Source organism: Budorcas taxicolor, chromosome 4 (assembly GCF_023091745.1).
Source record: "Budorcas taxicolor isolate Tak-1 chromosome 4, Takin1.1, whole genome shotgun sequence".
Lineage (NCBI taxonomy): Eukaryota > Metazoa > Chordata > Mammalia > Artiodactyla > Bovidae > Budorcas > Budorcas taxicolor.
Window position 1 is genome coordinate 2861830 of NC_068913.1, and position 16559 is coordinate 2878388.

Here is a 16559-nt window from a genome sequence, read left to right on the forward strand (position 1 = left end):
AATACACATAAGGGTCATTTGAATTAAATCCACCAATTCCTGTCCATTTTAGTTCACTGATTCTTAAGATGTAGATGTTAGTTTTGCAATCACCTTCTTGACTGCATTCAATTTATGTGGATCCATAGACCTTACATTTCAAGTTCCTATTCAATATTGTTCTTTATAGTGTTAGAGTTTACTTTCAGACACATCCAGAACTGAGCTTCATTTCTGCTTTGTGTCAGCCACTTAATTCTGAATTTGGGTTTTCTAAGTTCCACTAAAACAATTCCCTAGTGTTTCCTCAAAACAGGCTTTGGACAGAGTGGTGCTCAGTGTAGACTGGATAACACAATCCTAAGAATGGGTAACCTACCCTAGGAGTGTGGGACAACATCCTTGGGGCCATGGCAAGTCACCATGGAGTCACATATCTACTAAAGGATGGGTCATTGATGACCATCTGGGCCTGCTGTCTCCCTATGGAGTCCTCACATTTAGAGGAATGAGTTTGGGTTGAAAGGGGAATCCGGAGAGATAGAACAGCAGGTTATCTGTGTGAGCCTTGAGGTCTAAACATTTCAAGCATCTGGAAAAATAATTGGAAAAGAGAGATGAAAAGCAAGAACACTGTCAAATTCCCTCAGGAATAGTACACCCCTGGCTTTCAAATGGACAGGTAGCTCAGGAGGAGAGCTGGAACCAACACAGATGAGGAAGAGCCTGGGCCCATAGCAGCACACCCACCTGGGGTCCTCAGAGTTCATCAGCCTGGCCTGCCTGCCAGGGCTGGAGGCTGAAACCAAGGCTTGCTGGGGAGGTGGGCGGCCTGAAGATGTGGGTACTTGATCTGGACACATGTGTTCCTGTCCTGAGCACGGCTAACCCAGAGGCAGCCCGGGGTGGGAAAGGGCGGTGCAAGCTGGGTACTCTGGTGGAACTGAGTCCCTGGCAAGCTTTTACAGGAATGGATCACCGGCTGTGTTTGCAAGGGTCACATTCCCAGAAGATGGAGGGAAAGAAAGGGTCATGAGAGACACAAGGATTGCAAAAAGGGCCCAACCCCCAAGTCACTGAGAAGCCCCATCAGAGGGGAACTAGTGCAGGCAAGCAGGAATCCTCCTCACAGTTTTAAGATGTGTGCATTCTGTTGGGCTGAAAATGACTGAAAAGGTGTTAGTCAGACCCAGTCCTCATTCCTTGGGAGAGGTTTAGGATTCTCCCAAGTCCCTCTGGTGCTTCTCTGCTTGGCCCCTCTGGCCTGGCAGAGCTCTTGGGCCTTCAAGTCTAAGGATGAGAGTGGGAACAGGATCTCCTGGGACAGAGCTGATGGTGTCCTCTGATTCTACTTGGGGACTTGTTCATTTTTACATGAATTCTTTGTGCTTTGGGGAATCATGTTCCACTAATGAGAGAATCCAGCCTTCAAGCTCATACCCTCTGGGCAGGGTAAAACATTACTGCTTTGGATAGAGGCTTCACCTTCTGCTCCTACCAGACCCCATGTGTAGAGTGCTGATTGGGATCATTGTGGAGGATTTGGGATGGACTGTGATTCAGATGCTTGGATGTGGGTCACAGAATCCCAAGGACAAAGGAAAGGAAGTAATGCGGCATCACAGCAGGCCATGGGCTCATCATAGTCCCGCCTCCAACCATCCATCCATTGGCACAGCCATATGTCCACCAGGTGGCACTCTATGGTGACCATTGCTCAGTAGGCGCTGACCTGGGTCCATCTGAACCCCCGGGCATGAAGCATCACTTGGTTCACCCAGGAAACAGACAAGGGTGAGACAAATCACCCAGTAACTTCCCACTCTAGATAAAGGAAGGTCAGTATATTTCTAGCTCTAATGAAAAGACTAACATATTTGAAGAACACTCGGGGTCAGGGGATGGACTGTGAGAACTGTTGTTTGGTGGATTACCTGAAAAGAGAAATAAGCTTGCTGGGCCAGACCCATCCCTATAACTTTCTCTGCCACCAGGGGCCACCTAAAATCCTGCAGCTGTGTACCTAAGCCCAGAGAGTCTAATCTCTCTCAGCAGGCCTCTATCAGACTGATCACACCAGGAGAGAAAATCCACAGAAGCTGGTATCTCAGGCATCCAGGTGTGTGTGCCTTTCCTGGGAGTGCAGAGACAGAAGCCTCAGCTTGCTGGCCTCAACCCTCTGTCACAAGTTAGTCCCAATATGTCACAGACAATGGAATGTATTTCTACTCAACTTCACAATAGACCTCCTGTTCACTATTTTAATCATTTCCTTTCTGGCAAGAAAGGAAACCAATATGCCAAAAATAGGAAGCGTTTTAACTTCTCTACAAAATTGAGGGAATGAAAATCTGCGTCTAAATCTATGCCCTACAGCTTTAGACACACCTCTTAGCATGGCTGCGACCAGCACACTAAGCTCAGGTGGCTGTGACCGGCACACTAGGCGTGGCTGAGAGGAGGTACACCACGTCCAAGGTCAGGGGCAAAAGCTGGGAGGACCCCATGTCTGAAGGGCAGTGGACAAGAGGAGTTACCCCACATCAGAGGTCCGAGAGTGCCAGGCTGCGATGGCACAGGAACAGCCTAGAGGAGCCACCCCGTGTCCGAGGTCAGGGGAGGTGGCTGAGAGGAGCCACCCCGCAACCGACACCAGGGGTGGCGGCCAAGAGGAGCCACCCCACATCCAATGCTAGGGTCAGTGGACAGGAGGAGCCACCCAGTGCCTGAGGCCAGGGGTGGTGACCGGGAGGAGCAACCCCATGTCCAAGGAGCCGTGGTTGTACGGGCACAGGAGGGCCTAGAGGAGCTAATCCCACGTTGAAGTTAAAGAAGGGCGGTGGTGAGGAGATACCCCTAATCCAAGGTAAGGAGCAGTGGCTGCACTTTGCTGGAGCAGCCGTGAAGAGATACCCCACGCCCAAGGTAAAAGAAACCCAAGTAAGACGGTAGGTGTTTCAAGAGGGCATCAGAGAGCAGACACACTGAAACCATACTCACAGAAAACTAGTTAATCTAATCACACTAGGACCACAGCCTTGTCTAACTCAATGAAACTAAGCCATGCCCATGGGGCAACCCAAGATGGGTGGGTCATGGTGGAGAGGTCTGACACAATGTGCTCCACTGGAGAAAGGAATGGCAAACCACTTCAGTATTCTTGCCTTGAGAACCCCATGAACAGTATGAAAAGGCAAAATGATAGGATACTGAAAGAGGAACTCCCCAGGTCAGTAGGTGTCCAATATGCTACTGGTGATCAGTGAAGAATGAAGGGATGGAGCCAAAGAAAAAGAAATACCCAGCTGTGAATGAGACTGCTGATAGAAGCAAGGTCTGATGCTGTAAAGAGCAATATTACATGAGAACCTAGAATGTCAGGTCCATGAATCAAGGCAAATTGGAAGTGGTCAAACAAGAGATGGCAAGAATGAACATCAACATTATAAGAATCAGCGAACTAAAATGGACTGGAATGGGTGAATTTAACTCAGATGACCATTATATCTACTACTGTGGGCAGGAATCCCTCAGAAGAAATGGAGTAGCCATCATGGTCAACAAAAGAGTCTGAAATGCAGTACTTGGATACAATCTCAAAAATGACAGAATGAAATCTGTTCGTCTCCAAGGCAAACTATTCAATATCACAGTAATCCAAGTCTATGCCCCAACCAGTAATGCTGAAGAAGCTGAAGTTGAACGGTCCTATGAAGACCTAAATACCTTTTATAACTAACACCCAAAAAAGATGTCCTTTTTATTATAGGGGACTGGAATGCAAAAGCAGGAAGTCAAGAAATACCTGGTGTAACAGGCAAATTTGGCCTTAGAATGTGGAATGAAGGAGGGCAAAGACTAATAGAGTTTTGCCAAGAGAACTCACTGGTCATAGCAAACACCCTCTTCCAACAACACAAGAGAATACTCTACACATGGACATCACCAGGTGGTCAACACCAAAATCAGATTATATTTTTTGCAGCCAAAGATAGAGAAGCTCTATACAGTCAACAAAAACAAGACCAGGAGCTGACTGTGGCTCAGATTATGAGCTGCTTATTGGCAAATTCAGACTCAAATTGAAGAAAGTAGGGAAAACCGATGCACCATTCAGGTATGACCTAAATCGAATCCCTTATGATTATACAGTGAAAGTGAGAAATAGATTTCAAGGCCAAGATCTGATAGATACAGTGCCTGATGAGCTATAGAATGAGGTTCATGAAATTGTAAAGGAGACAGGGATCAAGACCATCCCCATGGAAAATAAATGCAAAAAAGCAAAATGGCTGTCTGGGGAGGCCTTACAAATAGCTGTGAAAAGAAGAGAAGCGAAAAGCAAAGGAGAAAAGGAAAGATATAAGCATCTGAATGCAGAGTTCCAAAGAATAGCAAGAAGAGATAAGAAAGCCTTCTTCGGTGATCAATGCAAAGAAAGAGAGGAAAAGAACAAAATGGAAAAGACTAGAGATCTCTTCAAGAAAATTAGAGACACCAAGGGAATATTTCATGCAAAGATGGGCTCGATTAAGGACAGAAAAGGTATGGACCTAACAGAAGCAGAAGATATTAAGAAGAGGTGGCAAGATTATACAGAAGAACTGTGCAAAAAAACCTTCACGACCTGGATAATCACGATGGTGTGATCACTCATCTAGAGCCAGACATCCTGGAATGTTAAGTAAAGTGGGCCTTAGAAAGCATCACTATGAACAAATCTAGTGGAGGTGATGGTATACCATTTGAGCTCTTTCAAATTCTGAAAGATGATGCTGTGAAAGTGTTGCACTTAATATGCTAACAAATCTGGAAAACTCAGCAGTGGCCACAGGTCTGGAAAAAGCCAGCTTTCATTCCCACCCCAAAGAAAGGCATTGCCAAAGAATGCTCAAATTACAGCACAGTTGCACTCATCTCACATGCTAGTAAAGTAATGCTCAAAATTATCCAAGCCAGGCTTCAGCAATACGTGAACTGTGAACTTCCTGATGTTCCAGCTGGTTTTAGAAAAGGCAGAGGAACCAGAGATCAAATTGCCAACTTCCGCTGGATCATAGAAAAAGCAAGAGAGTTCCAGAAAAACATCCATTTCTGCTTTATTGACTATGCCAAAGCCTTTGACTGTGCGGATCACAATAAACTGCGGAAAATTCTGAGAGAGAGGGGAATACCAGACCACCTGACCTGCCTCTTGAGAAATCTGTATGCAGGTCAGGAAGCAACAGTTGGAACTAGACATGAAATAACAGACTGGTTTCAAATAGGAAAAGGAGTATGTCAAGGCTGTATATTGTCACCCTGCTTATTTAACTTATATGTAGAGTACATCATGAGAAACGCTGGACTGGAAGAAACACAGGTTGGAATCAAGATTGCTAGGAGAAATTTCAATAACCTCAGATATGCAAGTGACACCACCCTTATGGCAGAAAGTGAAGAGGAACTAAAGAGCCTGTTGATGAAAGTGAAAGAGGAGAGTGAAAAAGTTGGCTTAAAGCTCAACATTCAGAAAACGAAGATCATGGCACCTGGTCCCGTCACTTCACGGGAAATAAATGGGGAAACAGGGGAAACAGTGTCAGACTTTACTATTTTGGGCTCCGAAATCACTGCAGATGGTGACTGCAGCCATGAAATTAAAAGACACTTACTCCTTGGAAGAAAAGTTATGACCAACCTAGATAGCATATTCAAAAGCAGAGACATTACTTTGCCGACTAAGGTCTGTCTAGTCAAGGCTATGGTTTTTCCAGTAGTCATGTATGAATGTGAGAGTTGAACTGTGAAGAAGGCTGAGCACCGAAGAATTGATGCTTTTGAACTGTGGTGTTGGAGAAGACTCTTGAGAGTCCCTTGGACTGCAAGGAGATCCAACCAGTCCATTCTGAAGGAGATCATCCCTGGGATTTCTTTGGAAGGAATGATGCTAAAGCTGAAACTCCAGTACTTGGGCCACCTCATGCGAAGATTTGACTCATTGGAAAAGACTCTGATGGTGGGAGGGATTGGGAGCAGGAGGATAAGGGGATGACAGAGGATGAGATGGCTGGATGGCATCACTGACTCAATGGAAGTGAGTCTGAGTGAACTCCAGGAGTTGGTGATGGACAGGGAGGCCTGACTTGCTCTGCTTCATGGAGTCGCAAAGAGTCGGACACAACTGATTGACTCAACCGAATTGAACTCAGCATGGAAGGAGTCTCCACCCATCTCTGTCTGTTGCACTAATTTTGCTGCTATTCTCTGCTCAGTCATGTCAGTCATGCCTGACTCTTCGTGACTCCATGGACTGTAATCCACAAGGCTCCTCTGTCTCTGGGATTTTCCAGGCAAGAATAATGAAGTGGGTTGCTGTTTCCTTCTCTGAGGGTCTTCCCAAACCAGGAATTGAACCTGCGTCTCCAGTATTTCCTGCAAATGAATTATTTACAACAGGTATCTGCACTAGGTGTGGAGCAATTGAAAGTCCTTGACATCGTCAGTCTTCCTCTTCTTTTTGTGGCTTAGAAAGTTGGATTCTAAGCTATAAATAGAATCTAAGATTGCACTTTCTACTCCCATATTTTCCTCCTTAATTCCCATAGGAATTGCTGCTGTGTTTCAGTGTGGGAAACATACTGGTGATTATCACTGGTTTTGATAATCCACTTTTGTTTTATTTGTGTTGCAGTTAACTAAAAGAAAAAATCCTGACATTGTGGAGGCTTTTAGCTTCATTTTAATCACGTGTTTCTCTTAGTGCTGGGTGGAGATACTCTCCTCCAGTGGAATTGATGTCCTGGGGACAGGGATGGTGTGGGGACTCCTTAGGGAAAGTTCAGTTTCCCTGATCATCCATTCCTGACCATGGTGAAAATGGAAAAGATGTTTTTCACAAGCAGGTTCACGAGTCACCTGAATTTTGCTGAAATCTCCCCATGGTCTTCTGGGTAGGAAATCCTCTTTGGATTGTGTGATGTCTGAGATTTGAGCAGGAACACAGGCCTCCTCCCAGGTGACTGGCTTGTGAAGTTGGCTTTCCCAGGAGGGAAAGGGGAAAACTGCCCCTTTGGTGACCTTACTCTCAGGAGATTCCAGGGGAATGCTATTATACCCCAGAGAGAATGCTTTGCTTTGAGTTTATTATTCCGGGTGTGGATGAAGGTGGGGCATTTGCCCTCAGCATTGGTGCCCTTTCCTCCTCCAGGCCGAATTCCTCTTCCTGTTCTCCTTATCTGCCCTATTTACCCTGGGACTTGGTCCCTTCTGGTCTAGACTTGCAGGTGTGAATCTCCCTCTTCTGCTCCATTCCATCTGTGATGCTAGGTGGCTTTTCTCTTCTGTTTTTACTTCTCTTTTTCTTTGCAGCTATTGCCCTGTCCCACACTCTCTTTATGTTCATTATTTCCTCACAACACATTGCAGAGTTTCCCCTCTATATTTGGACATAAATACAGAGACTTTTATAATTACAGTGCAGAAACAGTGGCTTCTAGTGAGTGTTATATTATTCTTTTCTTCTCTTGGGTAAATCTGGCCAATAAGAAAATCCAGGAAGGAAATTTGTTTTGCCATTTTAAATGTGAATAAGAAGTGAAAAATAAGTTGAAAAAATTCAAAGATTTGAGGTGATAATATACCCACTATTTGGTTACTTAAAGATAAAACTAAAAATGCTATTGGAAGGACAGACATTAGAATTAATTCAAATTACAATCTCATATAAACTACTGCAGATCAAACCAATTAATCTTATAAGAAATCAACCCTGAATGTTCATAGGAAGGACTGATGCTGAAGCTGAATCCCCAATACTGTGGCTACATGATGTGATGAGCCAAATTACTGGAAAAGACCCTGATGCTGAAAAGATGAGGGCAGGAGGAGAAAAGAGTAACAGTGAAGATGAGCTGGTCGGATGGCATCATCGACTTAATGGACGTGAGCTTGAGCAAACTCTGAGAGATCATGAAGGGCAGGAAAGTATGGCAGGCTGTAGTCTATGGGATCACAGAGTCGGACATGATTGAAGGACTGAAAAAGAACAACTGTAACTTCAGAGAATTCAGTTCAGTACTGATCTCTTTTCATTGGCAGTAACAGGCAATTTGCATTGACATGTCTGTTATGCAAATTACAATGTATTATAAGATTTTGCTGAATATATGGTAATATTATCAATGATTACAGTGAGTTTTAAAGTCATGCAGTTTCCTGATAGCATCAGGTTTATATTACAAGGCATACAATGGCACCACTGAGTAAGAATTTTTTATAATTTATTCAGTTCAGTTGAGTCACTCAGTCGTGTCTGACTCTTTGCGACCCCATAAATCGCAGCCTCCCTGTCCATCACCAACCCCCGGAGTTCACTCAGACTCACGTCCATCGACTCAGTGATGCCATCCAGCCATCTCATCCTCTGTCATCCCCTTATCCTCCTGCCCCCAATCCCTCCCACCATCAGAGTCTTTTCCAATGACTCAACACTTTGCATGATGTGGTCAAAGTACTGGAGTTTCAGCTTTAGCATCATTCCTTCCAAAGGAATCCCAGGGATGATCTCCTTCAGCATGGACTGGTTGGATCTCCTTGCAGTCCAAGGGACTCTCAAGAGTCTTCTCCAACACCACAGTTCGAAAGGATCAATTCTTCAGCACTCAGCGTTCTTCACAGTCCAACTCTCACATCCATACATGACTACTGGAAAAACCATAGCCTTGACTAAACAGACCTTAGTTGGCAAAGTAATGTCTCTGCTTTTGAATATGCTGTCTAGTTTGGATATAACTTTACTTCCACGGAGTAAACGTCTTTTAATTTCATGGCTGCAGTCACCATCTGCAGTGATTTTGGAGCCCAAAAAAATAAAGTCTGACACTGTTTCCACTGTTTCCCCATTTATTTCCCGTAAAGTGACGGGACCGGATGCCATGATCTTCGTTTTCTGAATGTTGAGCTTTAAGCCAACTTTTTCAGTCTTCTCTTTCACTTTCATCAAGAGGCTTTTTAGTTCCTCTTCACTTTCTGCCATAAGGGTGGTGTCATCTGCATATCTGAGGTTATTGAAATTTCTCCGGGTAATCTTGATTCCAGCTTGTGTTTCTTCTAGTCCAGTGTTTCTCATGATGTACTCTACATAGAAGTTAAATAAACAGGGTGACAATATATAGCCTTGATGTACTCCTTTTCCTATTTGGAACCAGTCTCTTCCATGTCTAGTTCTAACTGTTGCTTCCTGACCTGCATACAGATTTCTCAAGAGGCAGGTCAGGTGGTCTGGTATTCTCATCTCTTCAGAATTTTCCACAGTTTATTGTGATCCACACAGTCAAAGGCTTTGGCATAGTCAATAAAGCAGAAATGGATGTTTTTCTGGAACTCTCTTGCTTTTTCCATGATCCAGCGGATGTTGACAATTTGATCTCTGGTTCCTCTGCCTTTTCTAAAACCAGCTGGAACATCAGGAAGTTCACAGTTCACGTATTGCTGAAGCCTGGCTTGGAGAATTTTGAGCATTACTTTACTAGAATGTGAGATGAGTGCAATTGTGCTGCAGTTTGAGCATTCTTTGGCAGTGCCTTTCTTTGGGATTGGAATGAAAACTGACCTTTTCCAGTCCTGTGTCCAGTGCTGAGTTTTCCAAATTTGCTAGCATATTGAGTGCAGCACTTTCACAGCAACATCTTTCAGGATTTGAAACAGCTCAAATGGAATTCCATCACCTCCACTAGCTTTGTTTGTAGTGATGCTTTCTAAGGCCCACTTAACTTCCCATTCCAGGATGTCTGGTTCTAGATGATTGATCACAGCATCATGATTATCTGGGTTGTGAAGGTCTTTTTTGTATAGTTCTTCTGTGTAATCTTGCCACCTTTTCTTAATATCTTCTGCTTCTTTTAGGTCCAGACCATTTCTGTCCTTTATCGAGCCCATCTTTGCATGAAATGTTCCCTTGGTATCTCTAACTTTCTTGAAGAGATCTCTATTCTTTCCAATTATTTTGTTTTCCTCTATTTCTATGCATTGATTACTGAAGAAGGCTTTCTTATCTCTTCTTGCTATTCTTTGGAACTCTGCATTCAGATGCTTATATCTTTCCTTTTCTCCTTTGTTTTTTGCCTCTCTTCTTTTCACAGCTATTTGTAAGGCCTCCCAAGACAGCCATTTTGCGTTTTGGCATTCCTTTTCCATGGGGATGGTCTTAATCCCTGTCTCCTTTACAATGTCCCCGTATACCTTATTATATTGACTAAAAGACTAAAGCAGAAGTTTTTTATTGATTCACACAAACTCTCAAAAGATCAAGTCCTGTTTTGTTTATTATATATTGGGTGATCAAAACGTTTTTTGAACCTAACCTGAACAAACTTTTCGGCTAACCCAATATTTTTTAATCTATCATAGTTTAAACTGCTGAATAGATTTAAATAATTAAACATTTTCTTATCTAGTGGTCCAGAAATACATTTCATGGATTTTCTGTCTTTAGATAGCATTTATTAGAATACTTTGTTTTAAAAATATTTTATAATAGATACTGAAAATAAAGGGCATTCATAAAATTCATTAATTCACACGATTAATATCCATGTCACAATGGTGTGATCACTCACCAAGGGCCAGACATCTTGGAATGTGAAATCAAGTTGGTCTAAAGGAAACATCGCTACAAACAAAGCTAGTGGAGGTGATGAGATTTCAGTTGAGCTATTTCAAATCCTAAAAGATAATGTTGTAAAAGTGCTGCACTCAATATGCCAGCAAATTTTGAAAACTCAGCAGTGGCCACAGGAGTGGAATAAGTCAGCTTTCATTCCAATCCCAAAGAAAGGCATGGCCAAAGAATGCTCAAACTAATGCAAAATTGCACTCATCTCACACACTAGTAACATAATGCTCAAAGTTCTCCAAACCAGGCTTCAGCAATACATGAACCATGAAATTCCAGATGTTCAAGCTCGTTTTAGAAAAGGCAGAGGAACAAGAGATCAAATTGCCAACATCCGCTGGATCATGGGTAATGCAAATGAGTTCTAGAAAAAAAAATCTATTTCTGCTTTATTGACTATGCCAAAGCCTTTGACTGTGTGGATCACAATAAACTGTGGAAAATTCTGAGAGAGATGGGAATACCAGACCACCTGACCTGCTTTTTGAGAAACCTATATGCAAGTCCAGAAGCAAAATTTAGAACTGGACATGGAACAATAGACTAGTTCCAAATAGAAAAAGGAGTATGTCAAGACTGTGTATGGTCATCCTGCTTGTTTAACTTATATGCAGAGTACATCATGAGAAACGTTGTGCTGGATGAAGCACAAGCTGGAATCAAGATTGCTGGCAGAAATATCAATAAGATAAGATATTCAGATCACCCCACCCTTATTGCAGAAATTGAAGAAAAACTTAAGAGTCTTGATGAAAGTGAAAGAGGAGAGTGAAAAAGTTGGCTTAAAACTAAACATTCAGAAAATGAAGATCATGGCATCCGGTCCCATCACTTCATGGGAAATAAATGGGAAAGCAGTGGCTGACTTTATTTTTCTGGGCTCCAAAATCACTGCAGATGGTGATTGCAGCCATGAAATTAAAAGACGCTTGCTCCTTGGAAGGAAAGTTATGACCAACGTAGACAGCATATTAAAAAGCAGAGACATTACTTTGTTAACACAGGTCCATCTGGTTAAGGCTATAGTTTTCCCGGTAGTCATGTATGGATGTGAGAGTTGAACTGTGAAGAAAGCTGAGCACAGAAGAATGGCTGGTTTTGAACTATGGTGTTGGAGAAGATTCGTGAGAATCCCTTTGACTGCAAGGAGATCCAACAAGTCCATCCTAAAGGAGATCAGTCCTGGATGTTCATTGGAAGAACTGATGTTAAATCTGAAACTCCAATACTTTGGCCACCTGATGTGAAGAGCTGACTCATTTGAAAATATCCTGATGCTAAGAAAGATTGAGGGCAGAAGGAGCAGGGGACAACAGAGGATGAGATGGTTAGATGGCACCACAGACTCAATGGACATGACTTTGAGTATACTCCAGGAGTCAGTGATGGACAGGGAGGCCTGGAGTGCTACGGTTCATGGGGTTGCAAAGAACTGGACACGACTAAGTGACTGAACTGAACTGTTTGAAGAATAGATTATGTTACTTGCTCTCTTCTTCAAGAAAAAGCAATGACATTTTTTTTTTTTTAATTTAAAGATTTCTCAGTGGAGTATTTTAAGAATATCTTGACTCTAAGACTTTTCCTGGGAAAATGGAGTAGACATATTTTTCCCTATTCCCTCCTACTTTGCTTTCTCAGTCTGCCAGTCATATTGGACTCTTTGTGACATTATGGACTATAGCTTTCAGGCTTCTCTGTCCATGGCAAAAATACCAAAATGGATTGCCATTTTTCTCCTCCAGGGAATATTCCTGACCCAGAGATTGAACCCTCATCTCCTGAATCTCCTCGCATTGGCAGGTGGATTCTTTACCACTGAGCCACTTGTGAAGCACATTCCTTCCTGCTAAATAAATACTCACAAAAACCTTAAGCACTATATAAAACAGTCCTAAGAACATCTTGAAAGGTTGAGACTAGCCAGAATTCAGGGCCCAGGGAATGACAAGAGGATGAGGGCCTGGATTTTCATTTTGTCTCTGGGTGCAGAACAAGCTGACAAGCAGTACAGACAAAAAAAAACAAAAAAAAAAAATTCCCCAAAAAACCTTCTATTTTCAGTCAAAGGACAAGGGAATGGGCGGCCTTCCTTAGTCTAAAAAGACTAAAATTTTAGACAGTAAGAGCTGTACTCCAGTTAAACCCTCAGATAAAACTGTCACTCCACTCTCACCCAGTCCAACAAAGTCTCAGTGCAGAAAATGACTTCCATTCCTAAGAGGCAGGAATGAGGCCCCCCACACCCTCCCCACTCTGCTGGTGCAGAGGGGACTCCTGAATTCAAGATTGGACTTTCAACCAGGATTTAAGGCAGGGGAAATGTCACACAGATTGGAAAGGAAGACACAAAACTGTCCATCTTTGCTGATGACAAGATTGTCTACACAGAAAATATCAACAAAACTACAAAATAACTCCCTGAACTAATAATTGATCAACAAAGTCACAAGATGAAAAACCAACAACATTTACATATAGTTTCAGTGAACACCTGGACTCTGAGGTTAAAAGCATACTACTCTTAGGTAGTTAGAATAGGAAACAGGAGTCCAAAATGGCGGTGGCTAAAAGACAAGGAAGGAAAAAGCCCGTGTAAATAAAACAAAGGAAGGTCAAAGGAAGGTCCGAGGACCTGAGTGAGGACCTCAGGTGGAAAAAAACAGCACTTCTGGCTAGCCCAGTTTACATAGAGCAGGCCCAGAGGGAGAAAAAAATCATATAAAAAGAGGACCCAAAGCAATGCTCTCTCTCTCTCTCCAGTGCACTGGTGCACTCCCCCACTCTCTTCTCTTCACATCCTGGGTAGGCATGCCTTCACACCTCGAGGATGGAGTCTCTTGCTATTTTCTAAATAAAATAGAGCTGTAACACTGATTTGTCTAAGAGCTATAACACGGTCTGTCCAAGACCCCAGAACTGTGGTGCTCTGAGGGCTTTAATGTCCGACACTCCAAATCTTTGTTGTGATGAGACAGAACCAAGAAGCATATACTCGCTTGACATTTGTGGTGCTGTGACTCAGGTTTAACCTAGGTGAAACAATCTCTGTGAGGCCCCCATAAGGAGGAGACCAAGCACAGCAGGAGCCCTACTCATTGAAAGCTCCCGCGGTAGAAGCAGAATGCGAAGAAAACCCAGCACAAACGAAGTGACAAGAGGCTTATCGTGCTGGAAACCCAGACAGCAAAAAATGAAATCAGCGGAAAGCTCATGTGGCTCAGTCTCAGATTCCAGAAGACCTCTGGTTAAGGTAGGAGACCCTTGCTCCTATGGCTGGAGTGACATATGCATAAAAAAATCTTAATTCCTTTACAATCTTGTGTTCCTTGTTTCCTTGAACCCCCTGTGAACAGACGGGCAGCTGTGGGTGCAACTGAGGGGCTCTGGAGAGGCTTTCTTTGGTATGTCCCAAAGGCACTATCTGCTGAGCCCCGGTAGCTGTTACCCAAACCAGTGGGGGTTCTTCTGTCCTTAATCTTCTCTGTGCCAAGGATCAGGGCAATGAAAACTGTGAGCACAGGTCAGATATATAGCAGATTTTCCAGCAGGCTATAAAGGGGATCCGTTGGCACGTTTTTCCCACTGCTTTTTCCTCCTGTCCTTCAGCTCTCTCCTGGGACTCGAGCTCAGCCAAAACCCACGATGTCTGGCTTCAGGACCTAATGAAGCTCAGGCTGTGATGTCTCATTGCAAAAATTCAGTGAGAGACAAAGCAATAAGTAAGAGGTAGATTGGTTAGTATTCAGACAGAAGCATACTCTTCAGGGTGTGGGCCATTGCCGAGGACAAGGGCTCAGTTCAGTTCAGTTGCTCAGTCGTGTCCAACTCTTTGCAACCCCATGAATTGCAGCATGCCAGGCCTCCCTGTCCATCACCAACTCCCGGAGTTGACTCAAACTCACGTCCATCAAGTCAATGATGCCATCCAACCATCTCATCCTCTGTCGTCCCCTTATCCTCCTGCCCCCAATTCCTCCCAGCATCAAAGTCTTTTCCAATGAGTCAACTCTTCGCATGAGGTGGCCAAAGTACTAGATTTTTAGCTTTAGCGTCATTCCTTCCAAAGAATAGCCAAGGCTGATTTCCTTTAGAATGGACTGGTTGGATCTCCTTGCAGTCCAAGGGACTCTCAAAAGTCTTCTCCAACACCACAGTTCAAAAGCATCAATTCTTCGGCGCTCAGCCTTCTTCACAGTCCAATACAAGGGCTGGGGCCATGTAATTCAGCCTGGTTAAGATTTGCTAGCGGGGTGAATTCATATGCTGATGAGTGGGAGGATCATCCCAACTATTGGGGAACCACCCACTCCTCTGTCTTTTGACAGTGTCTTAGAGCTGTCCTGCCACATCTGGGTGTGTCTTTTGGCTTACAGATTGGGGATTAAGGTTTACTTGAATTAAACTTGTCATCTTGGACCCAACTGATTTTAATTGGTTTACGTTATTCCCTTGTGCTATGTCATTCTTTCAAAGGTTGTACTCTCTCCCCTTCGCTCCTGTTTCATACTCGTTTCCTGAGCCCCTTCCAGGCCCACAATGTCCCCTCTATAATCTTCTGGAGGGACAACCAGAAAATAGCTGGTCCTTGAGAGGGAAATACTGTATAATACTCAATCCCTATAGATATTCAGGCCTTCATCTTCCATGTTTCCTACAACATATGCAACATCACCATCTCTGTGAACCTGCAAGGGTGGGAAACAGGCATACAGTGCCTGCTAGAAGTCCATAAGTTGACATCCCTTCAAAGGCAGTTGGGCTTCCATGGATAATGTTTGCCACTTTAGGAGTTAGCCCTGCTGGCCGTTTGGGTCCAAACCCTTACCTGCCTTCTCCTAAAGTTACAAACATACCCTTGGATCAACTCTCCACCCCACTTTTGTGGAACATCTGGTCCGTTGTCTCTTGACAAATTTGTTCTTAAGCCAATTACTAACTCCTACAATCTGGACCCTTCCCCCTTGTAGGCAACATTGCTCCACCCAGCCTATTATTAAAATACCTTAATGTCCCTAACAGGGCCAGAAAACCCACTCCTTTGTCACTACCTTTATTATAACGTAAAGTGGGTCTATGACAACAAAATGTTTACCATTGGAGACACACTAACCTGCTCTTGAGGAGGACTAGGGGAAGAAATCAGTGAATTACAATCCCTTAGAATAGTAAGAAGATGAGGTGTATGACTGCTACACTGTTTCCCCGTCTTAGGGCACAGGCTTGGATTGTATCACATCATATCTATTCCCATTCATGGTGGATAAACCAGCAATGAATTAAGATTACAATCCCTTGATCCTACCCAGAGATCAAATTGCCAACATTCACTGGATCATGGAAAAAGCAAGAGAGTTCCAGAAAAAAACATCTATTTCTGCTTTATTGACTATGCCAAAGCCTTTGACTGTGTGGATCACTATAAACTGTGGAAAATTCTGAAAGAGATGGGAATACCAGAGCACTTGACCTGCCTCTTGAGAAATCTGTATGCAGGTCAGGAAGCAACAGTTAGAACTGTACATGGAACAACAGACTGGTTCCAAATAGGAAAAGGAGTACATCAAGGCTATATATTGTCACCCTGTTTATTTAACTTCTATGCAGAGTACATCATGAGAAATGCTGGGCTGGAAGAAACACAAGCTGGAATCAAGATTGCCGGGAAAAATTTCAATAATCTCAGATATGCAGATGACACCACCCTTATGGCAGAAAGTGAAGAGGAGCTAAAAAGCCTCTTGATGAAAGTGAAAGAGGAGAGTGAAAAAGTTGGCTTAAAGCTCAACATTCAGAAAACAAAGTCCCATCACTTCATGGGCAATAAATTTGGGAACAGTAGAAACAGTGTCAGACTTTATTTTTTTGGGCTTCAAAATCACTGCAAATAGTGATTGCAGCCATGAAATTAAAAGACACTTACTCC